This window comes from Leopardus geoffroyi, chromosome B1 (assembly GCF_018350155.1).
Source record: "Leopardus geoffroyi isolate Oge1 chromosome B1, O.geoffroyi_Oge1_pat1.0, whole genome shotgun sequence".
NCBI classification, from domain to species: domain Eukaryota; kingdom Metazoa; phylum Chordata; class Mammalia; order Carnivora; family Felidae; genus Leopardus; species Leopardus geoffroyi.
In genome coordinates this window covers 74912310-74929676 of record NC_059327.1, presented here as the reverse complement: position 1 = coordinate 74929676, position 17367 = coordinate 74912310, and the positions used below count along the sequence as shown (strand labels likewise).

Below are 17367 nucleotides of genomic sequence, written 5' to 3'. Positions count from 1 at the left end.
AAAATTTGGCTACCAGATACATAAAGTCCAGATTCAAACTTACTGTATTTTTTAAAATATAGTATCTCTTCTCATCTCAATCATCTTACGTATTTTCCACAAGAATTTAAACTGAGAAGGGATAACTTTAATCTTTTAAAACTCTAGTTATGAATCAAAGTCTGTGGACTTAAACTTACTTCACTTATTCAAAAACACTTATTAATTCCATATTGGTGCAAGGCCAATATGAAACATAAATCACACCAGGTTCTTGCTCTAGCATCATGGTGATCTTTAATCAATTCTTTACTTATTTTCGAGTACCTTGCCTGCTCTTTAAGTATTTGTTTGATGCAGCTGTCAAGTAAGGAGAGGAGAACCCAGTAATCATGCCCCCACTACACTTAAAAAGGAGAATTCTAAAGAGTCATTTCAGAAACATCAAATTATATTTTAAAGCAATAATTTAAGAAACTGCATTCTTTGCTTTGAAAGAATCTAGAATTATTGAGTAGCATAACATCTGCATGATCCCCTAACTTTTTAGGAGATTTCAACAGACTATAAAGTTTCAGTAAATAAAAGCAGAGTACAAAGAAAGATTAGTAGAAATAGATGGGTCGTGAGTAAAGTTTGACATAATTTTTGCCTGTCATGGAAATATTTTCAAAATAACTGTTAATGTGAAAAGGTATATGATTTATGGTAGTTTTTTTTTATTTGCAGTGAATGTAAGGTCAATAGTCAGGAGCACTTTGACATCTTGGCAAAACTATTAGAATAGAAATATTTTATTTATAGGGCACCTGTGTGGCTCAGTCATTTAAGCATACAACTTCGGCTTAGGTCATGACCTCACGGTTCGTGGGTTCGAGCCCCACGTCGGGCTCTGTGCTGACAATTCAGAGCCTGGAGCCTGCTTCGAATTCTGTGTCTCCCTCTCTCTCTGCCCCTCTCCTGCTTGCACCCTGTCTCTGTCTCCGTCTCTCTGCCTCTGTCTCTCTGTCTCTCTGTCTCTCCCTAGAATAAACATTAAACATTGTTTTAAAAAGATATATTTTAGGGGTGCCTAGGTGGCTCAGTTGGTTAAGCTTCCAACTTCGGCTCAGGTCATGATCTTGAGATTCGTGAGTTCAAGCCCCGCGTCAGGCTCTGTGCTGACAGCTCAGAGCCTGGAGCCTGTTTTGGATTCTGTGTCTCCCTCTCTCTCTGACCCTCCCCTGTTCATGCTCTGTCTCTGTCTCAAAAATAAACGTTAAAAAAAAATTAAAAAGATATATTTTAAGTTCACTTTCTTTATTAAATTTCTTTAATATTTAAGAACATATTTATCTATAAATACTCAAGGCCTCCAAATGTTTAAAAACTAACTTTGAAAGTTTGCCTCACTTGATACAGGATTCTAAAATGTTCTTTCTGCAGGATGGGTATCATGAGTTTCCTTCCAGTTGTGTGAACTCATGGTATGTAATCATGGCACAATGACTACTAAACAAATGTGCATTACAATTGAAGATCTGCTCTGTGCATACAGCTGGTCTGTTGAGAACTGCTACATGGTGATTTGAGAACACTTTAAGAAATTGAATCTTAAATTCTTTTTAACTGAGTCAATACATGTTCAAACTTTTACAATATGAAAAAAAAAAAATCCTATGAGGAATAGCTTAAATCTACCAAATTACATGAAGTCAAAGCTAGCAAAAAGATGTTGAACTACAGAAAATTCTTTTTTTTTTTTTTCAGCGTTTTTTTATTTATTTTTGGGACAGAGAGAGACAGAGCATGAACGGGGGAGGGGCAGAGAGAGAGGGAGACACAGAATCAGAAACAGGCTCCAGGCTCTGAGCCATCAGCCCAGAGCCCGACGCGGGGCCCGAACTCACGGACCGCGAGATCGTGACCTGGCTGAAGTCGGACGCTTAACCGACTGCACCACCCAGGCGCCCCTACAGAAAATTCTTAAAGTTGTAATATTTTGTTAGCCTTTGTGATAAAGACATGCATACACACACACACACACACACACACACACACACACACACACACACCCCTCTCTTCATTTTCAGACATTCCTTAAAAGTTATTCTATCAAGAGACAAAACAACATACTAAGAACTTAGAATAACTTTCAAGAGATGTTAAATAAAGACAGGTTAATCATCATGATCACAATGTAAAGGGCAGATTAAAATTAAATGGTATTTTTCAGACATTTTTATTTAACTAGCTTTTACTAAGCAATTGCAATAAGCAGATTTTGTTACTGGGAGCCTGGGTGGCTCAGTCAGTTAAGCATCCAACTCTTGATTTAGGGTCTGGTCATAATCTCATGGTTCATGGGTTTTGGCCTGCTTGGGATTCTGTCTCCCTCTCTCTCCACCCCTCCCCTGCTCGCTCTCTCTCTCTCTCTCTCTCTCTCAAAATAAATAAACATTAAAAAAAAGATTTTGTTAGACCAAGATGTCATTTATACTCCACCAGTTCATGTATTTCAAAGACTTTAACTTTGTGAAATGTACTGTACTTGTTTTTCTATGTAGGGAACACAGAAAAAGGAAATTATGTGAGAAAAATTTATGGGGAGACTCTAACCTCAAATTCCACTGTAATATTATGAGTCTCATCCAAATGAATCCTGAGTCATATAATGGTTCTCTATTTTCTAAACAATGAAACAAGATGGGAGAAGAAAACCAAACAGTGATTCAAACATTTTATTTTGGTAGTTCTAGATCTGCTGCATTCAAGAAATATTTAGCCAGGGTTACTAAAAGCCAGACACTAAGCAAAAAGAATGAAAAACTGAGCAAGATGTAACCTCTACCCTGGAAGAACTCCCAATTCAGGAGGAAGAACAGACAAGTCAATAAAAAAAAATGACGAATCAATATAATTGATGGATGAAATTGCTCAATTTATATGACAATGCATAGAGCTAGAAAGAGGAAGAGATATTTTCAAGAAACACAGATGGCAATATTTTAAACCTAAGAAAAAAGGAAAAACAAACACTACATTTAATCTGATTTGAATACTCCTTAACTGCCCACCATCAAAAAATACTGTAAACTAGTCAAACTTGAATAAGCAACTCTTTAAAAAAAAATTTCTCTTAAGAAAATGAAGTATACACGGAAGAGAACTTCAGGCACTCTTCTAGGTACTTACGTAAACTCATTGAAACTGTCTAACAACCCTGTGAAATAGGTACTATTATTATCCCATTTTACAGATGAGGAAACAGACACAGAGAGCTTAAGTAACTTCTCCCCAAGGTTAGACAACTAAGTAGGGTGGCTAGGATTTGAACACAGGCAAATCTTGGTCTCCAGTTTACAGAAAATGAAATAGTGTTTTCTACATACATAGCAAGAAGTACTGGTAGTTAAGAAATCTCTAGGATGTTTCCCGAGCTGTTTCAGTATGCAAATATGTGATTATAGATGAGATCTATGTTAGAATCACAGCAGACATTGAGAAAGAAGAGACAAACTAGGTAGCTAATTGTGTACTCTGATACACTTTACTTCCGGGAATTTACCAAGAGCAGCCTGACAAAGAATTAACACACCACTGCCAATGCCCCCTTGGTGAAGAACTGCTCCCATTATCTTTGACATTATATTGAAGGTAGGCAGCCATCAGTAGGCACAGTGAAAGAAAATCTATCTGATGAACAGTGTTTACAATAATACATAGGTTTGCTTCCTTTCCTAACCCCCCTCCCCCGCCAAGAACCATAGCCTACCCTCCTCACTCCCTCATGTCCTATACTTTGTATCTCTAAAACATGAAATAATGAAAAAAAGCTGAGAACAGAATACACCGAAGTATCTCATTGGAAAGTCCTTTTGAAAGGGCTAATAGTCTTTCACCCTTACCCAAATGATCTGAACACTATAGAAAACTGACGAAAGTTATGTATCATAACACTAAAGAAATTGTTTTAAATGCTTATCACAACCCCACAACACTTAATTCCCTTAAGTTCCCTTAAAAGGGTATTAAGACTTTTACTTGATTTTGAATTTTTTAGTTTAATAGACTAAAAATACCTAACTTATTAATACGTAGTAGTGTTGAGGGGGCACTTTTTGGAGTATGTATCAAACATATGCTTCAAAATGCAGTTATCACTTTATCACTTTGGCCCTGTTTCTTAATTTCATCACACAGATCTTTTTTTAAGGAACAATCCATCTTTAGTATCAGTTTGATCCATGTGTGGTTATCACTTCCTAGGAGTAAACATCAGTGTTGATAACACATGCCTATCTCTGTGATTCTATCCTACACTGTTTCAACTATCTCCAATTGTTATTCTACCTGGGATACATAATTAAAACAAATATAGATTTATATGGTTATTTTGATTTCCCACACTCATTCATTCAACAGTATTTATTTGGGTGTCTATTACACATAAGTTAAAATAAGTATGGTCTCAGCTTCATGGCTACAGTTTACAGTGTAGTAAGAGAGGAAGACAAACAAAACAAAGCCAAAGTAAAACTGTGGTAAATGCTATAGAGTTTTAGAAAAATGTGTAATGTTAAGGTTTTGACCTATTCTAGAGGTTCAGAGAAGAGAAGTCTTCTTCAGATAAGAAGAAGCAGTCTCTTCAGAGAAGAGAAGCAATGACTAAAGTGTGTTGTGGTGGGGGAAGGGCACCCCTAATGGCTGCAAGGCACAAATAAAGGCTCTATGGCAAATGCAAAATGAGGTTAAGAGAAGTGGATAAGGGCTAGATTATGCAAGACCTCATAAAGGATTTTGGTCTTTAGTGAAAAGCTAATGCTGCATGTTAGTGAAGGGAAAGAAATAATCAGATAAGCCTCTTGAAAAATCATTCTAAATGTAGTATTAAAAACAGAACGGAAGTGACAGTGGATGTGGAGAGACTATGTGAGGAATTTATTCCACCAGGCCAGGCAAGAGATAACAGTGGGTTAGACTACCTAGGTGCAACAAGAGACGGGTAGAAGTGAACAGTTACAAGACATTTAGGACATAAAACTAATAGGATTTGATGACAGACTGACTAGTCATGAAAAGTAAAGGAGGAGGAATTATTAAAGATGACATTTAGGTTTCTTATGGTTCTTAGGTTCTTAGGTTTCCCACTGGATGGGACATGAGAGAGGATGCTAGACAAGAGTGTTTGTTTGCTTTTCCTGGGGTAGGGAGGATCACGAATTCCATATTTGGTCATATTTGATTTGAGGTGTCTTTGAGACATCCAGGTGAGGATATCATGCTCCAACTAGCTCTGGAGCTCAGAACAAAGGTCTAGATTGGAGATGAAAACATGGGAATCATCTGTGTATAGTCCTTCTCTGAGCCACCTCCTCCCCATTCTAAAGCTGTTAACCACAGTGTTTGACCCAACGCCTTGTCACACTGTAGGCACATTAATCATGTCATGTCCCTTATTAAACTGTAAGTTCCATGAAAGCAGTGACCACTTCTATTTTGATTCCTGTACATCAACTCCTCACATAGGGTGAGGGTATCCTGCACTTAACAGGGTATCAAAAAACAATATTTGAATGAGATAATGAGCAATGTAACACATACTTTAGTCAATAATGACACAAAACTACAGAAAAAATAACCGTAAAAGTTAATTTTCAGCATAATTTGAAAAGCTCATATAATTTTAAATATAAGGGAAGGTGATGTAGGTAACATATTTTATATATTATTTATTTAGTATGTGTTATATATAGTTTTATTTATATCATCTTATATATTTATATATGTATATCCCCCCTCAGGGAAAAGTAATACAATTTTCTAGTTATTTATCAGTTACACAACTCAAGCATAAACTAAACTGAAATATAGTTTGATATACAACAAAAATGCAATTATCTTTGTTAAAAAAAACCAACCTGGTTTAGAACTTCCTGTACCTTTAAAAATGCCCAACAGAAAATAAACTTTTACTATTAAAAGGAATATACACAGTTTTAACAACACTTAATGTACACCATATCCCACAGATCTCAGTATTTTATTTATTCATTGGTATTAACCCAAGAGATATCATTTTTGAATCTCCATTTTACTGACAAGAAATCTGAAGCATTGAAAGTTTCTGAGAGTTACCAAAACCATTTTAAGTAATATTTGCTTTAAAAAAAAAGGCAAAACAACCTTTGGCAATATATATTTTAATCTCTATGAACAAAATAGCAAGCTAAGTGACATTTCCATTAAAATTAAATTGAATATTATGCATTTTACACATAACCGCCTATCTTTATTTTGCTTTAGTTGCTTTTTATCATGACCTCCCATTGAGAAAGGATCTAGCAAGAAACACTACACTTAATGAAAAGGGCCAAAAGGAGTAAGATCCCACTGAAATACTTTAAAAAAAAAAAAAAAAAGTTCCTGATAGTTATTTCATTGCTACTTCATTTGGTTTTGTGAATATGAAAAGCATTTTCATAATAATTTCATGATAATTTTAACAAAAGATACATTTTGGGGCATACCATTCACTTCTAACTTTGGAGATAGAACATAATTCATCTTAAACCTCACTGTAGTCAACACTATATATATGCATTTCTAAATCCTCTTTGCTTTTCATTCTAAGAAATATTTTAACATTTATATATTAAAACTGAAGAATGTTATTACATTGCTCAAAGTATATGTACTTTTGTATACAACCATGGTCTGGGAATTTTAAGTAAATATATTGAAGACTACAAAATACAGTGCAAGATAATGAGAAACACTAGTGAATAGTATCAATGCTTTGTAAATTACATTAAAGAGAAAATATACTAAAATGAAAAAGGAAAAACTGATAAAAAATATTTTGGGTGAGGTTGTGGTTAGCCATTTATTACTTTTTTGTATGAGAGTTAATTAATATTCTAAAAAGGTCTACAAAAAGCTGAACAACCTCTCAAGCTCTGAATTCATGGCACTGACCTTAGGACTTTCTCAGAATGATTTTTAATGCACTCTGTTATTAGTAAAACCTGTTCAAACACATGCCCCATCTGCCAGCACCCCATCTGCAAGAGAGCTTCTTATTCTTGTAGACAGTACAACTTCTGCTTGCTTCCTTGTCTTCTCTACATACCAGCTGTATGGTAATGAGTATGAGCAGCTGAAAATACCGCATGATAACAAAGCTAATATGAAAACAGCAGAACAACACTTCCCCTCAATGAAGCAGTTGCAGCATGAACACAGCAGATAAGCTACTCAACAGAGGTGGGGTGCGTGAGAATTTCATTTGCGTGTATGGGGGGCCCGGGAGTGCTTGTAGGTGTGTGTGCGTGTGCCACATCCGCATGTATGTATATGTGTTAAATATGGGGTTTCCACGTAATTAAAAAATAAAGAGAACCAAGAGCAGCACAGGGTACCAAAGACAGATCTAAATCTCTAAGCACTTTTGTTAAGACCTGCGAATCAAGTCCTTAAATATTTTCAGTCTCAATTCTTATACAGTAACGATATACCAGGGGCCATTTTGATAAGCTCGTTTTCAAATATGTTAGCAAGTATGTTCCATTTCTTAATTAACTTATTTTGAGGCCTCTAGGGAAAGAAATGGAGTCAGAGCTTAAAATCATAATGGGAACTATTTACTAGACATTTTAGTAGCTAACATAATATGTGAATCAACACACTCTTTTTAATTCTTATACAGCGATTTAAATTGTTTTAATTTAATGGTATTGAAGCCAACACATTTATTCTAAACATCTGAGAAACTCCAAACAAAATACTAAGATAGCACAGGTTACCTTAATTTAGGAAGACATAATGGGGTTAATTTTTACATAGATGATAGTCACAGTGAATGAATCTACATAATGTAAGTAGAACAAATCACATTAATTTTTCACATGCAGTAGCTTTCCATTTAGAGATTAACAGTCATTCAGGAAATTATTTAAGAAAATGACCATTTAAAATTGGTGCTAAGCATTTTCTTTCACAATTTGAACAAACTAAAAATGAAAAAATATTCAAAACACTAACTGTAAGTAAAAGAAATAAGTACTATCATATAAGGAGATTTAATTATAACCTTTACCAATACACTGAAAAAGCCTTATGCGGAATTCGTAATAGTTATTAAGTTCTTATTACATAACCATACTTTCTATAGGTTATTTCATTTTATTCTTACAACAACCCTATGAAAGTAAGTACTTCTACTAATCTCCATTTTACAGATGAGGCTTAGTAAGTGGTGAAGCTAAGAATGCAATCCCAAGTCTAACTGACTCCATCATCTATGCTGTTAAGCACTCGGCTATTCTGATATAAACTCCATAAGGATGAGGATTTGAGTCTGTTTCATTCACTGTTGTACTCCAAACGCCTAAAGCAGTCCTTGACTCATAGCAATTATTGAATGAATAAATGGAAGAGAAAAGTGGTCAGTTGTTTTTAAGTGTAAATCAATTTAAGTGGGAAAAAAACTATCAATTTTGTAATAACCCGAATCGTTTTGATACTGAAAAAAAAAAAAAATACTTCTTAAAGAAACTTAAAATAAGACTGTTTAGTAACCTAAATTGTGTTCACTTGTTAGATTAAAAAATTAAGACTTTATTTAAAAGATTCTCATAGTTAAACACTCATGTCTGAAAAGGCTGGTACAGGATGAATAAGAGCAAAATCGCACTGATTTTGGTGCTCACTTCAGCAGCACACACACTAAAATTGGGACGACACAGAGAAGATTAGCACGGCCCCTGCACAAGGATGACACACAAATTCCTGAAGCTTCCATATTTAAAAAAACAAAAAGAGCAAAATTGCACTGATTTTACTATTTTTGCATATTTTTGTAAATCCACTTTACCTGTCTTCATTTTATTGTATAACTATAAAAATGTACTTTTCCTGTTAGCTTAACATATTCCTTGACTTCAAATATAACAAGGCCATGAGCTTCCCTAACATAAAAGATTTGTATACTATGCATCAGAACCTGAATTGAAAGAATAGTTCCAACTTAATAAAATACTCCCAATCATCCCTTAAAAAATAAGACATACAACTGCATTTTCCAAAAGAAGAACGAACTTTTAACACCACTTAACCAATTCAAAAATCCCACAAATTCACACAAGATTTACAAAAACAGTACTATACTGCCCCTACATGTTCAAACTAGTAGTAACAAGGACATTTTAAAATCCAAAGTGATAATGCAGATTTTTGTGGAATACTGAAAAGCTGTTTAAGCCTAAATTGTGCCCAAGTGAACTATACGTAATCACCCACACATAAAAATGTAATTAAATATAGGAATAACCTACAAGTTTTGATTTACATTTTCAATACTAGCAAGGAGAAAAAAATTAAGAGAATTTCACCCAAAATTGTATTTTTTCTCTCAAATATAAGATACATGAAAATATAAAATAATCAGAAACAAATAACTAGCTCTGTGTTTTTGGAGTCAGTATTAATGTATTAATGTTTGAGAAATACTTATTCTTAATTGTTCTTCCTCTAGCCCTAACTAAATGTCAATAAAGTTTATAAATATATAAACATTTATATATAGAGATACTACCAAAGTCACAAGAGAAACCTAGTATCAGAGTCACTTTAAAAAAAAAAAACCTATCTTACTTTTCACAATTTAGGGATAAAACACTATATATGCAAATAAAGAGATGTGTGGCATCATGGAAATAACTGAACTGTAACTTCTAACATTTAGAATGTCATTGGCTTCACCATAAATGGTAGTCCTTTCCGCTCTTACTTTCTATGGTGAAGTTTCTATAATATTAAAAAAAAATCTTAACTTATATCTATCATTTATATCTACCATAAATACATCTCCTATAAATTATATCTATCATTATATAATTGGTTTATATGTGAGACACACATTAATTTATGCAACTTTCCACAAGTCAGGGCCAAGAACTCTAATTCTGACGCAGGAACAATCCAGAAAGAAATCACTAGGTGAGCTTGATAGGATATTAAAGTTTCCTTCCAAGAATATGAAAAAATGGAAGAAAATGGAATCGTATTTAATCTTTCAGGACCTCAAAATACTATTCTGTGCTAGATACTATCTAACAGTATTTGAAAACCAGTAGATTATACATTTCAATAAAATTACCAACATAATCCTATCAAGTCAGAGAAAGACTGTGTCTGTATATGAATGCACATGTATGTAGTATCTATACAAACAAATGGAGAAACTATAAGACAAATTACCCTCAGTTGATTTAGAAAAGAAAAGCGTACAATTGAATAAAGGAGTCTGGTGACACACTATATACTGGAGCACACCAAACACGCTGTCCCCACCCAGGCAGAATTCTCAGGGTCACCAAAACGTTAAATTCTATAAAAGGTAGGACTTTTTCTGCTTTGTTCACTAATGTATCTAAAGTGCCTAGAATTGTGCCTCGCAATTAATAGATGTTTATTTGTTGTATAAGCTAATTAACCTCTGATTTTGATATGTGACCATAAAGTGGGGACAATGAGATAAGTCTCTGAGACAGAACAGCATCTGTAGCCTCCTTAAAGGAAGGCCTCTGTCTTACTCATCTTGGTTACACTAGCAACACACACAGAAAGTATGCCTAATACGTATTAGCAGAATAAAAATTAATTTAGTGCTATTAATTTTATGTAGAAATACTAGAAGAAGTAAAACAGTGGCAGAGGTTCTCATTCCTCATTTAATGTATAAGTCGGCTAACAGGAGTTGCATTTAATCCCTAAAGAAAAATAATATATAAGCTCTGAATTATCATTATATATTATATGGAGCTGCCTATAACTAGGTTAGTAAAATTAGGTATCCATTTATATAAGGTATGTTTTACAGTACTTAAATATGCATGTGCCCAGAGACTTAAGACAAGGCTTTGACTACTTTGACATTTCAAAGTGTATTCCATTTTTTGTAGGTGGGTGACAGCTGTAAAACTCAAAGGTCTGTGGAGTCCCACAATTTTGCAGAAAGCTGTATTGCTGACTTCAGAACTTTTTGGAGTTTAGAAAAGTAATACAGTGCATATGTATTACTGAACACTTCCAGTACTTTATACATTAATATTTTTGCAACAAAGTATAGGACCATTCAGATAAATAATAAAACGGTCTTATGTCAGTTACAGTTAGGGTTGGCTAACTTTAAAAAAGTTCTTAGTTCTCAGGACTTGCTGGATTTCTGGTTTGCAGACAAGGGACAGTAGATTTATTTCATATGTGTTTACATTACCAGAACTTAGTACCAAGTTTATTTTTTAGCATATTTTTCAACTGTCTCCCATACTAAACTTAATAGCCTTGCCCTGTGATGTTAAAATTACTGAACTACTTAAACAGATTGTTATCTATCAACAAAAGGGAGAAAAATTCATGGCAGTTATTTCTACAATGTAGTTGTAGACCTCTAAAACACATTATAATTTGTTTTACATTCATATTTGACAACTGAGACACAGCCTAATACCAAGACATCACTTGATGACAAAAACCATCTAGAAAGCAATGTTATCAGAGTTAGTTAGATATTGAAGCCATCATAAATTGTGGGAACAAAGCTAAGAATTACATATTTAAAAACCCAGCATTACATAGCAAAAGTTAACCCTTAAAACATTAGGCAACTAAGGATGGATCTGTTCACTCAACAAACCCTACAACGGTCAGTATACCATAGTGTTTGTGATATGACAGCCAGATGCCTGAGTTAGGATCTCAGCTCCGTCGCTTATCAACTCAAGGGCAAGTTATTTAACTTTCCTGTGCCTCCTCAGATTCCTCATCTGTAAAACAGGGATCCTATAATACACCACCTCTTTCACAAGGTTATTTTAAGGATTATATGAGTTCCTATATGGAAAGTATAGTGCCTCCTCTGCATCCCAAGTTAGACTATATACTATTACCTGATTTTACTGCCATCGAAACATTGGCATTAACAACTACTTTTCTGTTTCCCTAAAGTAGAATCTAAGCACCATGAGGGCATGGTCCCTGTCCATCTAGTTCACTGCTATATCCACGGGTTCTAGAAAAATTTCCAACCCTGTTCTAAGTATTTCATACATATTTTTGGCTGATATTAATACTAATAAATGTCATGTCAAGGGGTAAGTGAATTTGCAGAAGTATAAATAATGTGAAACACCAAGATGTGAGCCCAAGCAATAATACAGGTTCCTTCTGTCCATCACTTCTCTGATCATCTGCTTAGCAAACATACTTCATGTTTTGATTCAAAGTTACTGTGAAGCCTTTCTTGAGCCATGTGCTTTGAGACTTCGGTGACCCTCTCGTGCTCCCACAGTATTTTGCACATGGGTCCATTTAAGCAATTATCTTTTTATACAATAAAGATTTGTTTATGGTTTTTACCACTTGACTATCTAAGATGCTTAAAGGATTGTGATTTTTCACCTTTGTATATCCATCCACTGGTACCGGGGATGAAGAATCATCACCTTTTTATTTATAGCCAGTACCTTGCACAGTACATAGAATAAGACCACAAGAAAATTTATAATTTATATTCTGTTCATTTATGTTTATGCATGACCCATGAAACATTCCTAAGAAGAAAAAGTCTGACATGATCTAAAATAGAATGGTCTGATATGTGGTAACTAATTCCTTTATTGATAAAATAGTGATAATAAAAACTACCAGATCATTTGAAAATGTCAACTCTTCCCCACTTCCAATGGAATATATGTGTAAGGAAAATAACCCTAGGAAGTAACATTTTACTAGTTTACTCAAAAAATAATAATAATAAGGTACCCTATTAAAATATCTCTCCAGACTTGCTCATATCACCACCCTGTTCTTCCTCCTGTCCAAAGTACTGTAATATTTTTTCTTTATTTCAGCATTTTCTGACATTTTTGGGCTACTGTAGACTCTTGAAAGTAGCCATTTAAATGATTTTACCCTATGTTTGTTTCTCCTTCATTTTCAAAATTGGTAAGTAGTAATTACTTTTAAAATTAAGTGTCAAACTGTATCTGAGTTTATTTAAATTTAGAAAATGAAATATTCAAAATCACAGCTGCAAAGTCATTTAAAAACATTTAGTAAACAAAAACATGTCATATTCTTAACAGTACAAAAACTCCTTCAGAATCTTCCAAGTTTAACACACACTTCAACGAATTAGTCATAGGAATATTTATACTAACTTTCTTCTGCGTATCACTAGGAGCATAAAAAGACAGACATTAAAGATAATTTCTGAACTCTAAGAGTTTATAGCCTAATTGAGGAGACAAGATAACTATATGAAGGTATCAAATAACATCACTGGGCAGTACATATATGCCTAAGGGCCAAAGGTAATGGCAACAATTACAATATGTTCCACTGGTGTATGAGGACAAAGGTAGATGCAATCAATGCCAGGAGAAAGGTTCCAACCAGACAGGGAAGCTAGACTGTGAGGTCATATAAAGGATCTAGAAAGACAGAGGCACAAATATAATTGGTGGACACCTGAATAGACCAATCTGGGAGAGAAGTGGAGGATGCTGGCTTTTTAAAGGATTCATATTTCTGTATGTTAGGTAAACATCCATCTATTTCTAATTGCCTAAGAGTTCCATGAAACAGATATTGAGTTTCATGAGATGTCTTTCAGGCATCAAGGCATTTTAAAAGACCAGACTTGCTACAGCTACTTTCAATGAAAATTAATCATGGCTAGACTAGATTTAAAAAAAAAAAAAATGTAAACCTGGATTGGGGCTAAAGGCAAAGCTATGTCAGAAATGTAAAAGTAAGTAGTAGTGCTATAAGAAATAGGCAACTATTTCTGGCAGCTGCTCTTGTTAGTATGAGAAGTACTCTTGTCATACATATTATTAATAGCAGTACACTTTGAGAGAGGCTGTCACTTATACTGTGCAAATATCACACTATAATTCAGAAATATAAAATGATAAATTAAGGTGGTGCAAAAACTGAGATAACCACAAGGCTTGCGGTAAAGATAATGTGTTAAATCAGTGATAAATCATAAAACTACATATGTAGATCATCCATTTAGATAAAAACACAGATTGTAGTTTTAAAACAATGGGAGGAGAAGAAGAAAATTATAGTGAAAATAATAGGTGACAGGTCTACGGCAAATATTTTCCAAAAAGAATAAAAAATAAAATTACATGAGCAACAAATGATTTCTTGGTCTATTTACATATTTTCCTCCTGAAGCTATTATATATAAACATATCTCATTATTTTCTCAAAATGAAAAAGATTCCTTTGATAAAAAACCTAGAATACTAAAATTGGAAATAAAATAATCGAGTATTAGCTAAGTAAAATCCACAAAACTTTGCCATGTAGGAATAAATCTACTTAGAATATGATTTCTTAAGGAGCACCTGGGTGGCTCAGTCCATTAAGCTTCTGACTCTTGATTTCAGCTTATGATCTCACAGTTCTTGAGACTGAGCCCTACATCGGGCTCCATGCTGAGGAACTTGCTTGGGAATCTCTCTCTCTTTCTCCTTCTCTCTCCTTCTCTCTCTCTCTCTCACCCTCCCCCACTCTTCTCTCTCTCTCAAAATAAATTTTAAAAAAGAAAGAATATGATTTCTTTCTCTTAAGCAACATTAGAAATCCCTCGTGCTGGTTTTTAATTGGTACAACTTTCTGGAGAGCAATTTAACAGTATTTTTTAAGAATCTAAAAAGGTTCATACTCCTTGACCCAATCAATAATCCTACTTCTAGAAATCTGTGTATAGAGATGTTAAAGATTTATGTACAAAAAAGTTCAAAGCAGGTCAATGTCTAAATCAACAACAGTAGAAAAAATTATGGATGCATTTAGTAGGTTATATATGAATTAATAGCTTTATTATACTTAACGCTGTATATTAAGAAGAGAAATAATAAGCAGTATGCTAAAATTGTAGCAATTAGCCACACAAATATTTTTTTCTACATAACTACAAAAGAATTAGAAAAAAAGATGAAAGGAAATGTAAGGTTTTTAAAGGAAATGTAAGATTTATGGCTTGAACTAACAATCTCATTCTAAAAATTTACCATGAGCTGAAACTCATAAACAAGCAAAAAAATGTATGCACAAGATTTATTGCAGTATTATCATAATCATAAAAATCTATCTTCACTGTTTTATAAGCAAAGTTTCATTGAAACACAGTCCTGTCCATTTACCCATTCATTTAAGTATTGCCTAAAGCTGCTTTCATGCTACAATGGCAGAGATGAATAGTTCTAACAGTGACCATAAGGTCCACAAAGCCCAAAATATTTACTGGTCCTTTGCAGAAAGAGCTTGTGGACCCCTGATTTAAACTAACCCACAATGATAACAACATGCAGGAGTGATATTAACGTTTTCTCAAATGACACAAATATTCTAATTTTATTTCTATTTGCATTTTAAAGAAAAATTGTTTTAAATGTGGTATTTTGAACAAAACTTGATATGGAATATACTTCCCACAAAATTGTTTTCAATTATCAGAAATCCCATTACATTTCATTATTCCCATACATTTCATTATTGCTTGAGCTCTTGGGTTTTGGGACAACGAGTCCTTGTCCCATATCAACCCTACCTCCCCTCCCACCACTCCCACCAGCAGTCCTATACCACTCTCCTAGCGGTGTTGCCAATACTTATGCTACACAATCAGTACACAGTTCAAACCCAGGAAAATACAGGCATTCTAAACGCAGTATTTTGTCTATAAACCAGCATAGTCAGGTATCTTTAAAAGCCCTGTATAAACCAACAACGGCATGTCATTTGGAAATTTCTACCAAAACAATAACAATGAAGAGTAACTTTACAAGAATATTCTAAGTGCTTAAAAGTCTCCAAACCATTTAAATGAGATTTAAGCACTGAAGTACATTTTCCTCTTTTAGTTGTAAAGATATTATTTCTCTAATCACTAAAAAGGAAAAAAAATGCTGCCAAATAAGCTATAAAATTCCATCAAGATGTATCTTGAGGTACATTTTTTTTGCATTTTAAATATTTCTGATATATGTTTAAAATGCAAAAAAAAAAAAATAATGTACCTCAGGATTTAAGAAATGCAGTAGTATCATAATTAGGCATTCCAATTTCAAAGAAAATTCAAAATTTTCAGTTATTTTATAGATTAAGTAAGCTTTTCCTGTAAAATTTCCTCTAAAGGACAATCAGTTCTTTTAGAATAAAGTTATATACTAACTAGTCCTCTCAAATTTTCGTGTCTGGATTACCTATAAGACTTTTAAAAATACAGATAGATTCCTGAGCTTTAATCCAGATCTCTTACATAAGATTATCCAAAAGAGGGGAACCCAGGAATCTACATTTTTAACAAGAATTTTAACAAGTATTCCTCATAATAAGTATGAGGACCTTAATACTAAAAATATTTTTATTTACAGTAACTGGTTAATAACTTGACTGTTATTTCTTTATTGTTCTATTAAGTCCAAACTGCCTCTAATGAGAGACTAGAATAATTTATATAATAAGTTAGACTACCAATACCAATTTTACACTTAATATGAGGTAAATAAATTTTCTGAAAACCTTTCAAGAGATACAAATTGAAGTTTAAGTTACATCAACTATTTTAAAGGATTTTTCACAATTTTCGAAGTATTTTATTGTGCAAACATTAAGTGGATCAATATCTATGAGGGATGGAAGGACAATACCATGTTTTTCAAATTTTACTAGGTCAAGATTGCTAAAGTCTTGTAAGAGGTCACTGTAGTGCACATTAGCTCACTACTAGGAAGAAAAAAAAATGGCCTACAAAATACAGAACTCTATCTGCTTTGTGTACTTTGTTGTCAGTAGAGAACAATCTGCTTGAAAATAAAATGTACCCAATATGAGATATACTAGATGTTACACACAAAATACGATTAATTACGTACCATACCAAGTCTTCCTTACATCTTTGATAAAGAAAAATACATTTTTTAAATGTTTATCATCAATTTACCAAGGGAAAATTGGTAAATTAAATAGCAAAGAGCATTCAAATCAATTAAAAGCTATCTAAATTAACCAGGCACAGAATTCCGGGGAGGGGAGGGGGATATAATTACGCTATCCCTCTAATATTTCTAGTAGTCAGATTCAATGAGTTATGCAATTATAAGTTACTGGCAGGCAGGCTGTCTAAAACTGAACGTGTTTTTTAACTATTCCAAAAAATGTTCTTGTGTGAATTTTATTTTTCGAATTTAGTTCTCTTCTACTATTACAAATGCAAGGCTATAAATTAACATAACATAGTAACCCAGAAAAGTCAAGCTGCATAGTGACCCTAGGAAGACCTCAGGGAAAGCCTCGAAGTTTCTATTAATTTTTCTTACAGAA

General features: G+C 33.6%; 1 protein-coding gene and 1 non-coding gene across 5 annotated transcripts in view; one reads left to right on the top strand and one right to left on the bottom strand.

The window, feature by feature from the left end:
* The window catches only part of FBXW7 (F-box and WD repeat domain containing 7), a 230830-nt gene that overhangs the window by 43072 nt on the left and 170391 nt on the right, over nucleotides 1–17367 (bottom strand). The window lies entirely within an intron of this gene.
* Nucleotides 8662–8768, top strand: LOC123596547. Its single transcript, XR_006711723.1, has one exon. It is a non-coding gene; the product is annotated as a U6 spliceosomal RNA (small nuclear RNA).